General features: G+C 37.9%; 1 protein-coding gene across 6 annotated transcripts in view; it reads left to right on the top strand.

Annotated features, from left to right (window-relative positions):
* LOC131432146 (rap1 GTPase-activating protein 1) overlaps nucleotides 1-15,168 on the top strand; it is a 322,963-nt gene that overhangs the window by 273,064 nt on the left and 34,731 nt on the right. The gene's annotated exons all lie outside the window — the stretch shown is intronic.

Genomic DNA, 15,168 nt, shown 5'->3' with positions numbered 1-15,168 from the left:
TTCATTAAGTCATAAAATGATGTTGCTGTTAAAAACTTTATTAATGTGAGATTTTTATTTCTTGTCTCTTTTCAGGTAAGCATCTGATGGTCTTTGATAGTGTTTCTGTTAGTACCGGATCACTTGCTGTTTTACAAGTCATATATTGGTATACTGATGAACTATCAAAATCCAGACTAGATCAACACTTACTTTAGAACAGTTGAAATGTCATAGGTTGATACAGGTATTCGCAGTGCAGTGATTCTTGGATTTTTGCAACGTTTAGTCGTGCATTTGTTTGAATACTTAAATCGTAACAAACAGTCTCAAAGTTCAAGTTGAAATCTGTTGAGGGATCCACAAGCTAAACCGACCCGACCTACAGCTCATATTTTAACTATTTGTCTTTTTGATACGCTCTAGAATTGATTCCCATCGAAAGCTGATCGTTTTATAGTTTTTATAAACGCAGTAAACAATATAACTCGATAATATTTGCATTTCACATGCATAAGATGACTTACAAAAATGACAATTTAAATTATGATTGATTTACGGATCTCTTAAAAACCGATCATCTCTTCATTCGGAATTGATACACAAATCATATTCCCAACGCATGTTCGCTACTCAATTTCGGTAATTCGCCAAAGATTGGATAATTGCATTAAACATGGCGACGTTAAACCTATGGCAATCTGATTTGGGATCCCAGAAGGCATCAAAAACGTCCTAACGAGCAGGCTTCAACTTTGGTAACAATCTTGACCCGGTCATCCACATGACTTTTTGCGCTTAGGACTGTCGACATTCATTTGATTATCGATCCGAATTCACTCGTTACTGAATAACGAATAAGGAGCAATAGAGATTATGGATAACTGATAGCACTCTAGCTAAATCAAGCTAACATTTGTTTTTCTATCGCCATAACGGATACTTGGGCAGCTTTTAGAGAATTAGGTAAACATGAATTACAGTAGCTCAGAATATTTCATTGAATGAGTGCTGTAGATTCATTATTAATTGATTTAAGCCCACCCAGTTAACTGAATCTATCGAAGATTTAACTTTACACTAGAAGAATCGTTTTAATAATCCGAAAGAATGATAGAGATAAATCAGTTCTGAGGCCCATTTCGAAGATACTTGCATAAAAACTTGGTTAATATAAACATTTTGACTCTATGTGCGGGGTTGGGAATCGAACCCAGGCGGACTGCGTGAAAGGTTGAAGAGAATTCTTTCCCTTAACAAAATTGTCTTTTCTCCCAGCGAACTCAGCATTTGAGTTTCGGTCACGAAAATACGTGACAGAAAAGAAAATTATAAAGAGCTTTCACCTATTTCCTTAAGTTGGCATTCCCGTCAGATTCAAGAAGATATTTTTTTCCTTCGCATAAATGTTGAAGAGAAATTTTTTTTTCTTTCCGAAGTGTCTATCTTCTTGAACTTGATAGGAATTTCAAAATAAGAAAGTAGGTGAAATCTCCTTAAAATTTTCATTTATTTTTTTTTTCAAGAAAGAAATCCAGTTGTTTAGAGTTTGTAGGACTATAAGAACTTTTATTTGAATTTAGGTTGTGAAAATCGATGACTTAACCGAACCTAACATAATTTGTGATCTCGACAAACTGCGTCTAATGGAACCGGCCTTGGTTCAAAAGTTGGTTTTCACAGAAACAGTCATTTTCTGTATGGGAAAGGCCGAACACTGCTGATTGTAGAATTTTTCCGAATCTCATGTGGAAATTATACCTTAAGGGTGATTATTATCCTGAACGAAATACTAGGACAAATTCAATAGACGCATGCTTCTTAGATCTCTAATAACCGCAATGTATCATAAGAAAAGTTTCATCTACTGAAATATCATGAAAAAGAGAATAACTTCTCAAAATCTTCGTATCATTGCGGTATTTGAAATGATTGGTCCAGAGACCATTTTCAACCACAATGAGCAGTATGAAATTCGAACTTAGTGTAGATTCATAACTAAATATTTTAGCCATAAGCAGTGGTGTATTGAAGGGGTCACTCGTTCCGAGTGCAACGTTTTTAGGAGAGCGGCAAACCAATTCCAAAGACGTTTTTTGCTCGTCCAAGTCACATCACATCACATCACGACATCACATATGAGCTTTATTTTTTGCTCACAAAATCTTATTTTGCCCCAAATTTGTTAATAACATTTTACCGAATTTCTTCATTTGCATAACTTTGATTTTGGGTCTAACATGCTCTACTAGATTAAGTATGAAATGGTTGTGTATCTGTCAGAGATTTTGTGATTGAAATCTTGACGGGTGTTGTGATCAGCCAGGAAACTGAAAAGGTAGCCTTCTAGAACCACAGATATTCTTGTTTTACTATAACGATGTCAGCCTAATTCTCAAAGGATTCCATTTGTTGATGATCTCAAAACAAGAGCAGAGACTTCCCGATCAACATATCGTATCTAAGTTGTTTCTCTTTTAGATACTAGTTAGGAAATTTTGATATTTTAACTACTAACGAGACCAGACTTATATCCGACTTGCTACGAAAACATATTTTTGTTATAAACTTGTTTCGGCTTGTTGATCGGGTTGTTATTGAGTTTCTGTTGTGGAGTTTGGCTTCAACTGATTTTGAGCTTATAGAACCTTTGAATCCTATTCACCCTATGCTTCCAGGCCAGGATTCAAACGTACGACAACTGGTTTGTAGGACTAGAGTTCTATGCGTTCTATCGCCAACTTGGGAATAATTATGATATTAAGAATTTCCACGTAGTTGGGAAAATTAAAGACTCTACACGGATAAAAATCTATTGCAGGTGCCATGATTAGCAAATCATGAAACATGCCTTTTTTAAGATCATGGCTATTATTCATATTTCATGATTTTTTAATCATGATACCGGCAATTAACCTTCATCCGTGTATTTACCAGGACCGCACAAAAATTTCCCAGGACCACACAAAATTCCACACAAGTGGTGTGGAATCAATAGAAGAGTTCGAAACATCAAACAAACGTTCGATCTTTAATATCTTTACGATTTTTGACATGAATACGATTTACTTTCATATGGGGTGCCTTTTAAAAACTCGCTCTGTGGAAGAATGAGTAGAACTTAATCATAAAAATCTCGAGTTGTACTAAACATAACAACACAATGTTTCCTCCATGACATCAGAAATATGATCAGCAATTGTTAATTCAATTTTTAACAGGGATTCGTATTCGAGCATCGCTTTCAAGATAGTCTCATTCCCGATGTTCAACTGCAGGAGTATAAAAGATGAACCTCATTTTGGTTGGATTCTGGAACTGAATTCTAAAATTGAATTTTGGAACTGAATTCAGCATCTTGATTCTGGCCAACCAGAATAGAGGTTCAAAAGATAAAGCAGAGACTCTGGAACGGAATTCTGATTCAAGATTCTTGACTAGATTTTGGAACTGATTTTAGTGCCGGCAGCAATGGTCGGAGTTCGTATCCAGAATTCCTATTCTGGAATTCGACTTCCAAATTCTCGAGCAAAATTCAAGATATGAATTCTCGATCTGAATGTAATCAATTTCAGAATAAATATCCTGAATTCAGGCTCAGAATTCTCTAGTTTCGCGTCAAAAAAACATGCCTCAGTATAGATTCTGCAAGCGAAGCAGTAAAAGTGAAATCTCACAATCAATTAACTAATACGAACGATTATTAATATTCGGAAGTGCAAAAGAAACATGTCAGTTCCATTCGGATCAGCGATGCCAGATCGTGCGCACTGAATTTCCATATTCCATCTTGTGTCGAAGTGGTGGCAGAGGATTCATTTGTAATAATGGCAGAGGATTCATTTGTAGTAATGCTTTCGAATCAAATTAAATGTGGCAAATCCATTAACAAATCACCGAGATACAAGCACTTTAAATTAAGTACGAAAAATCTATCGCCGATAGTTCTAAATTGGCCTGCTAGTTACTGGAGAATCAACAGCTGATCGGTATTCAATATACTCAAGCGAACACGCTATGCAGCAGACAAAAAAATGGCATCCACACACCGCGCATGTTTTCAATGATTTAACTTGCGCATGTTTGCAATGATTTAACCCAGTTAAATTTGTACAACCGATTGGTCATGCTCCTCTATCATTATATTATGGAAAAGCAAAAAAATCTGTATGAAATCAGTATTTTTGCAAAATCCGTAAATTTCAGTAAATTTTACCAATGTACTTTAAAATCAGTAGAAAAGTGAAAAATCCGTATATCTGATAACCCTGATTCGTATTCCGTCCTATAGTTATGTTTCTGAAATTAACCACTCCCCTCCTTTTTTTACATTGTGAAATTCATATATACGTCGCTAACAACCTGCAGCGATTTTCGATGGTATTGCCATGTAATCTTATTGTCTACATAAACAGAAAATTTGTGAGAAAATAATTTGAACTGTTCAATAGCAAGCCTCAAGTTCTATGTCAATCTTATCTAAACTAACTCTCTTTTTATCCAGATTCTCGATTTTTTTAGATTTAGATATACGTCGGAATTAATCATAAAATCGGAAAATCGAAGAGTAAAAATAACCTTTCTTTTACACTCGGTGTTTAACGTTGAAATGTCAAATTTGCAGTAATACCATTGTGACGTACAAAATCGATTCCAAGCTTTCCAATGATCACCGTTTTCCGCTGACCATTAACGGACGTTAAGATTGATGCGTTTTCATACTAGGTCATAAATTTCTTTCGTTGAAAGTAGGCAAAATAACAACAAAATGCTCTAGTTATTCAATTCCGCTGAACATGGAACCTCTAATGGAACACGTTGAAAATCGCTTCAAGAGCCATTAGGTTTCATCAAAGTGGCCGTTGACCACTTGCGTTATACTTTCAACCACTCGACGTTGACAGCTTCTTCCCGCGTGGCTTGCAAATGCGAACGTGACTGCGACTAAAACATGCAATCTTTGCTGTTATTGTTGATGTTTGTTTTTTTTTTGTTACGGATGGAACAGTCTTTGCCGGTTTGTTAGTTAACCATGATCGTGATCGTGAGGATTATGGCAATGATTATGAAGTAAGCAAGACTCTCACTTCCATTCGCACCACAGACGCGGGACGCAGTAGGCAGTGAAAATTTAGTATTCATTTTAGGCACAGCTGGAGAGAAATCGCGATGGTCTGATATGAGGTGAATTTAGTGCCCCGAAATGAACCGGTCTGATAGTGTGTAAAAGAGGCTAACCGACAGGTTGGATGTCTCGATGTGCGAGTTAGTAAAATAACTGATAGCAATTCGCTGCTTGCCAAATTGAATGTGAAACAGTGGGAGTTCACAGTGGTAGGCGGCAGCACGGCGGGACTCGACAAAATTAGATATAGTTCAAGGCTTCAGTTTGGGGAGCCTGAGTAGAAGCATGTCGTTTTTTTTCAGGTCAAAGTCAAAGTGAACTTTGAAAACAAAAAGTTTAAATTTGATTGCTCTGGACTATTTAGCAATAAATTTGTTAATTCAGTCATTAACTGGAACAATGCACAATTTCTTTGATCGAAATCAGTTCAAACTACAAAACACACAAAAATTAGTTCCGCCAATGTGTTATTATAATGGGACAGCTCGTAAAAAGGCTCGAACCTACAGACCAGTTCGAACGAAAAAAATTTTCATTTCTGATTGATTATCTCGGACCATAAAAATAACGAGGAACCGGAGAATCGCTAGAAACAAATCAAACCTCTTTTGCAGAACCAGCAGCAGCAATCAACAAGTTAAGCAATCAATCAGCCTTTTTATTGCCATCATATATAAAAAAAACTGTGTGGCTCGGGCCGACTATTCGTCGCTTCCAAATTACTAAATTACTTACAATTCCGGGGCCGGTGCTACCCGAAATCTTCGCCACTGTTGACGGCCCCCGGTTCGCGCGCCCGTTTGGTTGGAAACAAATTGCTTTTAATCAGCCACAAATTATTGAACTCGTACTGCGGCACGGAAAATCGATTTGATCCAAGCAAGCACCGAGTGGAGCACGATGGAGATGTAGGAGCAGGCAACGCTGCACTGCACTAGTCAATTCCCGATGGCCGATTTGCACATCCGAGTGATTCATAACGGACTTTTCAATATGGAGTAAACACCAGACGATCTAGTTTGCCCTGCCTTTCGCGCGCGAGGATTTCTCCAGTGCATTGAACGGCAGGCAGACACGTGGTGAAGCACTTTAGGCTGATGAAAATAGTATCGATTCACGGTTGCCACTGGAATTTGGATTACCGATGGAGTAAGGCGAAGTTTGCAGTGGTGATTGAGCTTCAATCTGATTGACTGGCGATTGATGTTGGCACAGCTGTCTACCGAACTAGCCCCAACTATTGCGCAATGCGCTGGATGTGCCCCATAAATAATGGATTGCACCACCGTCCATATGCTTCTCGTTGGAATCAAAGTAACCTCTGAGTTTTGCCAATACTCCATCAAGGCAGGCTAAGAAATCGATACTGTTACACACTTCTGATTAACAAATTCATAATGAAAGGCAGATGCAATGACGCCAACCGGGCTTCGTTCATCCGCAGATCGTCGGCTTCCCATCGCTCTTCTATGCTTGCGGTTAGCTGATTATAGTGATTGATATGAATGAGGGAAACGTTGCCGTTCGGTGGTCCGGTCAATGGACTTTCCGCCTGACAGACAAAGATGGCTTTGCTTCTGCACTGTCCATTGCTTAAGTATCCTCTTGAATCTATTGGCATTGGGATGATGCCCATCAGAAAACCATTGAGTAAGTTTATTTCCCGATAGTGTCATCAAGCTTGCCTTTGAGTTGCATTCACACGAACTGATTGATTTCTTCAAATCTCGGAATGAGTTTCTCTTTGAAGTGCTACCTGACAATCTTTCTCCCGGACCTTCACCAATACAATTAATGTGTGGGAGTGTGCAAACCCTCAACTAGCGGTGACGAATGGTGTGCTAATCTCACTTTTGGTTTAACCATCATAAGTAACCAGTTTTCGGATGATGTCGAAACAGCCAGTGATGATTCAATTTAGTAAGGGGTTTGTTTTCAATTGGTTAGGTGTGAGTCATTCAACGGTAACTGACTTTGGAACTTTCAACTTGATTAAATGAAGTGGAAATCAATCATTTTATCGACCTAATATTGTTTATTTCATAAACGTTTATTCATCAGGGCAATATATTGTACTTCTTACAAGTGAATGAACAACTTTTTTAGAAAATTAGGGAATTTCTGAGTAAATTTCCCACCAGCTCTTCTTAGCTCCACATATTCCCAGCACTGGTTCTGATACTATCAAGGTTAATGCAATAATGTTCGGGATGCAATCATTGGATGTTTCAACAGGGTTCCTACATTTTCTTAGTACACCGCATTCATATCATGATTTCTCCTCAGCCTTAAAAAGACACTTCAGTATTAGCGAAGCGAATTTTCCTATATTCAAGGTTTTATACAAAATTGTGAAAACACTTCCATTTGATACCGTGGCGGTGTTAGTTATTTCCTGCAACTTCACTTTGCGATTTTCGACAACGATAGGATGAATTTTTAGTGCGCTTTCCGGAACAACAGTCTCGACAGTCTGTGGACGACCAGAGTGTGGTTCATCATTGCATAGCAGTGATGCCAACCCTACGGATTTATCTGTAAATCTACGGTTCTCTGTATTTTCTACGGATCTACGGATGAATTATATTAAATTTACGGATTTTGCGATATTTTTACAGAAATCTCCAGATTCCACTTCATTTTTCTAGATATTATCCGAAAACAATTGAATATGAATGAACTCAGGTGAAATCGAAGATGACGAAATAATGATATCTTTCGATGTAACCGCCTTATTCCCAAGTGTCCCGGTGAAGGACTTAATCAATCTGTTGGAAGATAGGTTACTTCAACAAAAGAGTAGCAGTTTATGGAAATGTAAAGTAAGGTCTTATCTTAACCTAACTCGACTTTGCATGGATGTAAATTTCTTCAAATTTAGAGGGGAATTTTATAAACAGTTACAAGGGGCCCCAATGGGTAATCCGCTCTCCCCGTTTTTATGCGAATTATTTATGGCAAACCTCTAAGAACGTTTAAATAAACAGGGATTATTATTAAATTAAAAATATTAAAATCATCTATGAGATAGAAGAACACAACAGATTACCTTTTTTAGATATTCTTATATTTAGAAAGGCAAAATCTTTAACTTTCGAAATATATAGGAAGCCAACCAATACGGACCGCGTCATACCAAACACTTCCAATCATTCTCACCAACACAAAATGGCAGCATTCCATCATATGTTTCATAGAATGCTTACCTTACCTCTCAGTGATGATGCGGTAATAAAAGAAAAGAAATTTATTTTCGAAATAGGAAAGCTCAATGGATATCCGGAGCGCTCAATCCAAACAATCCTTGATAAAAAAAAGTGAGATCGTTGAAAAAACTATCACTCACAACTTTGACCCCCCTATCAGAAAATTTGAACAACTTCAACACAAACATGGCATATCCACTTAGATCAAAATTAAAACTCTTTGGCTTGGATTTAGTATTCAGTAGTACTAACTAGCAATTGAAAACTTTGCTAGGATCTACAGAAGACCCTACTGATAAATTGAAAAAATCTGGGGTATATAAAATTTCATGTTCTCATTGTGATAAATTACACATTGGACAAACAAAGAGAACATTAGGTACCCGTTTCAAGGAAAACATAGCAGAACTAGGGAAAGCATCCAAGGATTTGGAAAGGGGTTTATCCCACCATTTAAAAGTAGTTAAAAGTAGCAGAACATGCTTTTTCCGAAAACCACGAATTCACTACTAATGACATAAAAATCTGAAGACAAAATTACTATTACTAAACAGAGACCAAGGAATTATGTGATCCTGGCTTTTTAAGTTACTACCTACACACAAGGGACAAACAAACATAGAAAACACTTAACTTTTTTTTTCTACCCTAAGAAATTTTCAAGGTATTTCTCCCTATACCCGATGTTATCCGTTTCATATAAAAGGAACAACATTGCAGCATTCTTTCAATTTACTTAGAAACCTGATACACTGAAGAAGAATGTAAGTTGCATTTGAAATACGTATCTGGAAGGTGACGTCTTTTATACATGTTTTTCAAAAGTGTAGTTGTCGATATTTTAGGAATAATTGAGTGCATCCACCGACCCAGATCATCATTATTACAAGAAGCTTGCCAGCTGGCAAGTGTTCTTTGGCAAGACGCGCTATAGAATCCGTTGAAAGCAATCGGTCTCTCATAAATTTCACCTTCAATAGCACCACGTTTGGCTAAAATATCGGCTCTTTCATTGCCTGAAATGGAGCAATGAGCCGGAACCCAAACTATTGTGATTTAATAATTATTATTCAATATGACGTTCAGGCACTGTTTTTTTTGCAGGTTCTTGAAGCCTAAATGAGACCGAAACATTATTGTTGAATATACCAAACCCAGTAGCCTCTTCAATTCGTGATCCGTCCGTGTAAAATATTTTCTCAGAGTCAATATGCCTGAACTTACTTGTAAATATTTTTGGGATTTCCAACGAGCGTAGGTGTTCCGGGATTCCACGCACTTCGCGCTGCATGGATGTGTCGAAAAATAAAGTTGAGTTAGGGACATCTTGAAGGGTTGATTTCCTGTGACATATGGTTAAAATATACTGTCATGAATCTAGTTTGAGATTGAAGCTTAACTAGCCTTTCGAAGTTGTTAATAACCAGGGGATTCAGTACCTCACATCTTATTAGCAGTCGCGACGGGAGCTCCCAAAAACGATCTTTCAATGGAAGAACTCCCGCTAGAACTTCAAGACTCATTGTATGTGTCGAATGCATGCAGCCTAAGGCAATTCGCAAGCAACGATACTGTATTCACTCCAGTTTGATAATATGAAAGTTTGCAGCGGAACGAAAGCTACGGATCTACAGATGAATCACATGAAATCTACGGATTTTGCATTATTTTTAAAGAAATCTTCAGATTCCAGTCAAATTAGCAGTTAGTTGTGCAAAGAAATGAGTATTTTTTATGTTATATGAACTTTTTCTTCATTTTTTAAAATATTTGTTTATATATTTTATCTGCAAATATGAATACCAAAGTGCCAAAATTTTGTGGTCATCTATAATTTCGTAGAGCGGTAGTGCTCAAAATTTTCAGCACCTTAAATAAGTTCCAATGCAAAATTTGAGCCTTATCGGATATTGGAAGTTGCGCCGCCCGGCGATTAAATCTTGACCATTTTCGATCTTAAACAATCACCAAGAAATTTCCTGATCGAGATTCATTTTGCTAAATATCTTAGAATTGCTTGAAACGTCGAAATTTGGTGTAGTCTCGAAAAAAAATTGGAGAAAAAGAAATCCACGACACAATACAGACTTCCATAGTACATTCTCATTGTTGAAAAACGCTAAAGCAGTTTCCTGCGCTACTGTTTGATGAATCATCAAGAGAAAAACATCATTTTGTTTAGAAAAAAGTGCCAAAAAAAACTGATATTTTTCATTAGAATTTCCGCTCAACGACTGTGAAGAAAAGTGCAATTGCGTTTTGCAACAATGGCTGTTTTCCTAAGATTGAAAGTTGCCCCTAATCGTGAATATACTCAAAGCTGAAGTTTCCTCAAATGTTTGGTGTGAACGAACATGAAACTGAATGTTGGATCTCAACTCCGAACCTGAATTTTGGAACTGAATTCAGTTTAACAGTTCAAATGTTAATTTCAGTTCCAGAATTCATTTCCTGAATTCAGAACCTGCATTCTGGAACTAAATTCGAAACGTGGATTCTGGGACTAGAATTTGAAAATAAATTCAGTTTACTTATTGAAGCTCGAAGTTCGAGTTCAGATTTAAGTTCAGGAAATAAATTTGGAAACCTAGAAATTGGATTCTAAAACTGAGTTCAGTTTTATAACTTTGCAAACTGAAATCTGAGTCTGTCTTAGGTTCAGAACTTAGTTCTTGAATTAAGTTCCACTTTCTGAATCCCGGTTCAGAATTGAGGCAAATCTAGATAAACACTTTTAAAACATTTGTTATATATGACTTATTGACAGATGTGTTAAATAGTAGCAGGTATTTCAAACTTTAGGAAGAAAGATAAATTATCGTAACCCAAAAGTGTAAACGTTTTATAAGATTCAACAATCTGATTGAAAAATATGCTGGCATTTCTACCAAGTGTAGGTGTTTCGGTATTCCAACCAACGACCAAATTTAAAATACGATAAGTTCGTTTTTGATTTTCAACATTTGCCAATGGCTTTCGAGTGAAATTCTAAGCCAGTTCTTTGCATAAATGCTACCCCACGATGAAAGTGTATTACTAGACGAGTAATTTTTTCTCATTCAGAGTCATTTATGCCATCGCATATCTGCCCAGAGCATGGAGCATTGTAATAGAAGCGTATATATAAATATGTGTGTTTTTTTTTATCAAGCACACCAACAATTATCGTTCCCATCGTTTGTTTTTTTTCCATTCCTTTAACGAGAGCATACTTGGATCTTGTTGTTGTTGTTTTTTTACTCATTTTACATAATCAGAATCGCTTGGAAAATATATATAAACGTTGGATTAATTACTGGCTAATGCATGAAAATGAGTGCATATGCCATGCAGCAACATAATAGCTGTGATGATATGATAACAGGGTCTGCAGATGGACGTGCCGCAACTATCGCACGGTTCTTCGTCGGTTTGGTTAACAATAATGAATCGATGGTCTGGGTGATGAAAGAGAGTACCTCACCATTGAATGACGAGATACTGGAGTAACTTTCTACACGCAAGAGACGCACCTAGGTCTTCTGTGCTTTACCAGTCAGTATCCAGTAAAGTTCGATAGAAGTGACGGCCTCTGCATGCGAAAAAAATAAAACAAACAAACAATTCAAATTGGTTTTCTGCCACTTGTTTTCTTTAAATGTGGTTTCTCTTCACCGGCGGTTGAACTTTTTGTTTTCCCATTATTACTCATTGTAGTGTGGCTTGGGTAAGAGTTGAATCGAAGTACTAATTGGTTCAAACTCATCGGGTATAAGATACAATTCATTGCACAAATATTGGCCGGTTTATTTTGATTGATATCCATCATAAATAAGGTTTCTGCCTCGTTACCTCAAGTCCTTCAGGCATCGAACGGTACATGAAAAGATATTTGAACTTTAGCGAGGTCAATCAGCCGGTATTATTAACCACATTGAGTCGGTACTCTACTCTAGCTACCACCATGCGCAATAGTTAATTGGCATTGACATTGACGGAATGTGTGTGGTTCATCGAAAATTTACCAAAAAAAAAATCAAATTGTCCAATGGCGCACTACACGTCCCGCACGCAGAGTTGAAGTGCTCGGTGGCGTCAGGTTATTAAACCGCTGGGAAAATCAATTATGCCTATTTTTCCTGTTATCATTAGTTTCATATCTACTGTGGGGGAGTGCTATATTTAGGCCCGAATTTTTTATCGCTTAGGCCAAACACCGACAAACCAAACATCGAAGCAAGCCGTTCCATGTTTAATCTATACACGCAGACTCGTTTCGTTTTTTTTCTTCTTCTTCTTCTTCTATAAATACTAATAGCCAATGATGATTTTCGCGCTCTAGATTTGTAACCCCACCCGGAGGGTGTAAAATATTTACCATATCTCCGTATCGACTGAACCAGCTGTGTTTACCCATTCGGGCCAGTAAGTCAAACATATAGGGCCAGGATGTAGACGAAGTAGTGTGTGCCCTGTTTACTTGGGACAAGTCGTGTTGTGGAGGAAGAAAAAAAAACCGTCACCGTCATCAGAAGAGGCAAGAGCACACCTAGCTATTTTTACCATGAACTCATTTGCTGCTTTTATGTGTTGTCATTTCCATCATATTAATATACGTGCACACGTGTGGCCCCGTAGTAGGCCGTGAGTCCCGTCCGTAGTGTGTCAGTGCAGCAATGTTCTCGCTCCCGAAAGTAGTTGGCGCGATCGCAGTATGCTGGCTTCTGTCGATAGACCACTTCTTTCTGGAGGGGAAACCGTTTAATTAGCTGGTGATGTAAATAATCTTCGGCCAAACGGTGATGTCGTATTTCACTCACTGCCTGACGGCTCCCTGAGTCCTCCCGGAATGGTGCCGCAGATGAATATCTGTTTCGGAATTTTTGCTTTTTCGTGGAATTCTCTGCACTTTACGAAACACGCAGCCATAATTTCGGTTGATGGCCAACCGAAATGACCGGAGAGTCGGGCCCAGCACAAAGTACATTAAAATTACGGTTTTAATATTTAAAAGATAATTTACTTCCGTCCGCTGCGCGGCGACATAATCATCACACATACACATATCGCAAGTGTGACCATCATCGTTGAATAAAATTAGTACATCCGATGGTACAATGTGAAATATCAGATTCATGTTCTTGCGGTGCACTTCCGCGCCTACGCGTGGAAACAATCGCGTGCCCGCGTAATGAAGACTGATGGGGCCAGTTTACAGTTGCCTGCTGGAAACAAATGAATGTCAGTTTGAATCCAGAAACATGTCATAACTGGACATTGGCATTGATTACGCCGAGCGCACGAAAAGGTTTTTTTTTGCAATCTACAATTCAATCGCTGAATTATCCCCCGAAGGTGAGAAATAATGTGGTCCGCATGTTACAATAAATTAATCATTTTAAACGTTCAGTGTAGTGAAACAAATCGCAGCTGTCTGAAATCGCATAAAAATGCTAATGAAGTAGGCTATGATTGTTTACTTCCGCATTTTGCTCTTTCTGCGGAATCCATAGGCTACTGTGCAACTGTGATAACACTGCGTTCGGAGGTCAGCCAAGGTGTGGTTTGTAATGGCGTTTTCGTTTTTAATTTGCACTACACCGGTGCAGTGCTACACTGAGGCATGAATAAACGAACAAAAATGACGAAAACATAAACAGTAACCATTGACTACAATTAACGATTCCATTGCACAGAGCTACACCAAACTTTTGATGAGTGCTACACCAGTGGTATCGGTGCAGAAAAAGTGTAGCACTGGTGTAGTGCAATTGGTAAAAACGAACGGTTTAGGTGCAGTTTTCGCTACACCGGTGTAGTGCAATTTAAAAACGAAAACGACATAAGACTTATCTACGCTGTGCAGTGGTCGTCGTATAGATATGAAGTTGAGCACAGACGATGCAGTCTGGTAGCTTATGAAATTATCGATCCTGTTTACTGTTCTATTCCATTTTGGCACGTACCTACAATAAATCAGTCAATGGTTTTCGTTTTTGCTGTGGGTGCAATTACGACGACGGTTCAAGTGAATCCAATCGACCGATCAACAAGCTGTCATATGCTCAAACGATCCATTAATGATCTTCCCATAAAATCACATCGTTCAACTTTTTTTTCTAACCAAAAATCCCAGTAAAACGTAATTAAATCCGGCAGTGAGAGCACCCAAAGCGTTTCTTTAATTAATCAAAACAAATTCTAAATTTTGTTTTAGCTGCTTGTTTTTTACACCTGAGCAGACTCAAGGTTTTTACATGGATTCTCGAAGTTATGCGTTTTTTTGCGAATTTGACAAGTCGTGCAGTTTTTTATGCGGTATCGAAGTTATGTAGTTTTTCCTAAGTTGTGCATCTTATCTTCTCTTAGGGTGAAGCCAGAGAGAAAGCGACAAGCGACGCGATGCGATCATCAAAGTTCTGTATTTCATTCATTTGTTTACAGCAAAAAATTAACATGTATTTCAGAGCAAACACGAGGTGTTGCGTAGTGACAAGCGATTTTCGGTCGGTGCGACAAACAACGAAGCAGTACGTGCACAGTTTTTCATGCGATTAACGAGCGACCGAAGGTTTCCTAAACTATTTTTCGTTATGGCGAAAGAGGATAATTTTATTGATATCAAAGAACTAATCGGAGCAGTTTTAACGGAATGCGCAAGTGTTGGAGATTTGAAAACATTAGAAATTACTGGCGCATTCCGTTAAAACTGCTCCGATTAGTGCTTTGATATCAATAAAATTATCTTCTATTGTTTTATTACTACTATCACTTTGACACTCGCTATTATTGGAAAACTTTCGCGTTACGCATCGCGTCGCGTGTCGCGCCCCCTCTGGCTTCACAGTTAGAAATTCGAGCGAGAGACATTTTCATCGA

Source organism: Malaya genurostris, chromosome 2 (genome assembly GCF_030247185.1).
Source record: "Malaya genurostris strain Urasoe2022 chromosome 2, Malgen_1.1, whole genome shotgun sequence".
NCBI classification, from domain to species: domain Eukaryota; kingdom Metazoa; phylum Arthropoda; class Insecta; order Diptera; family Culicidae; genus Malaya; species Malaya genurostris.
The sequence above is the reverse complement of the archived record's forward strand: the minus strand, read 5'-3'. Positions and strand labels throughout refer to the sequence as shown.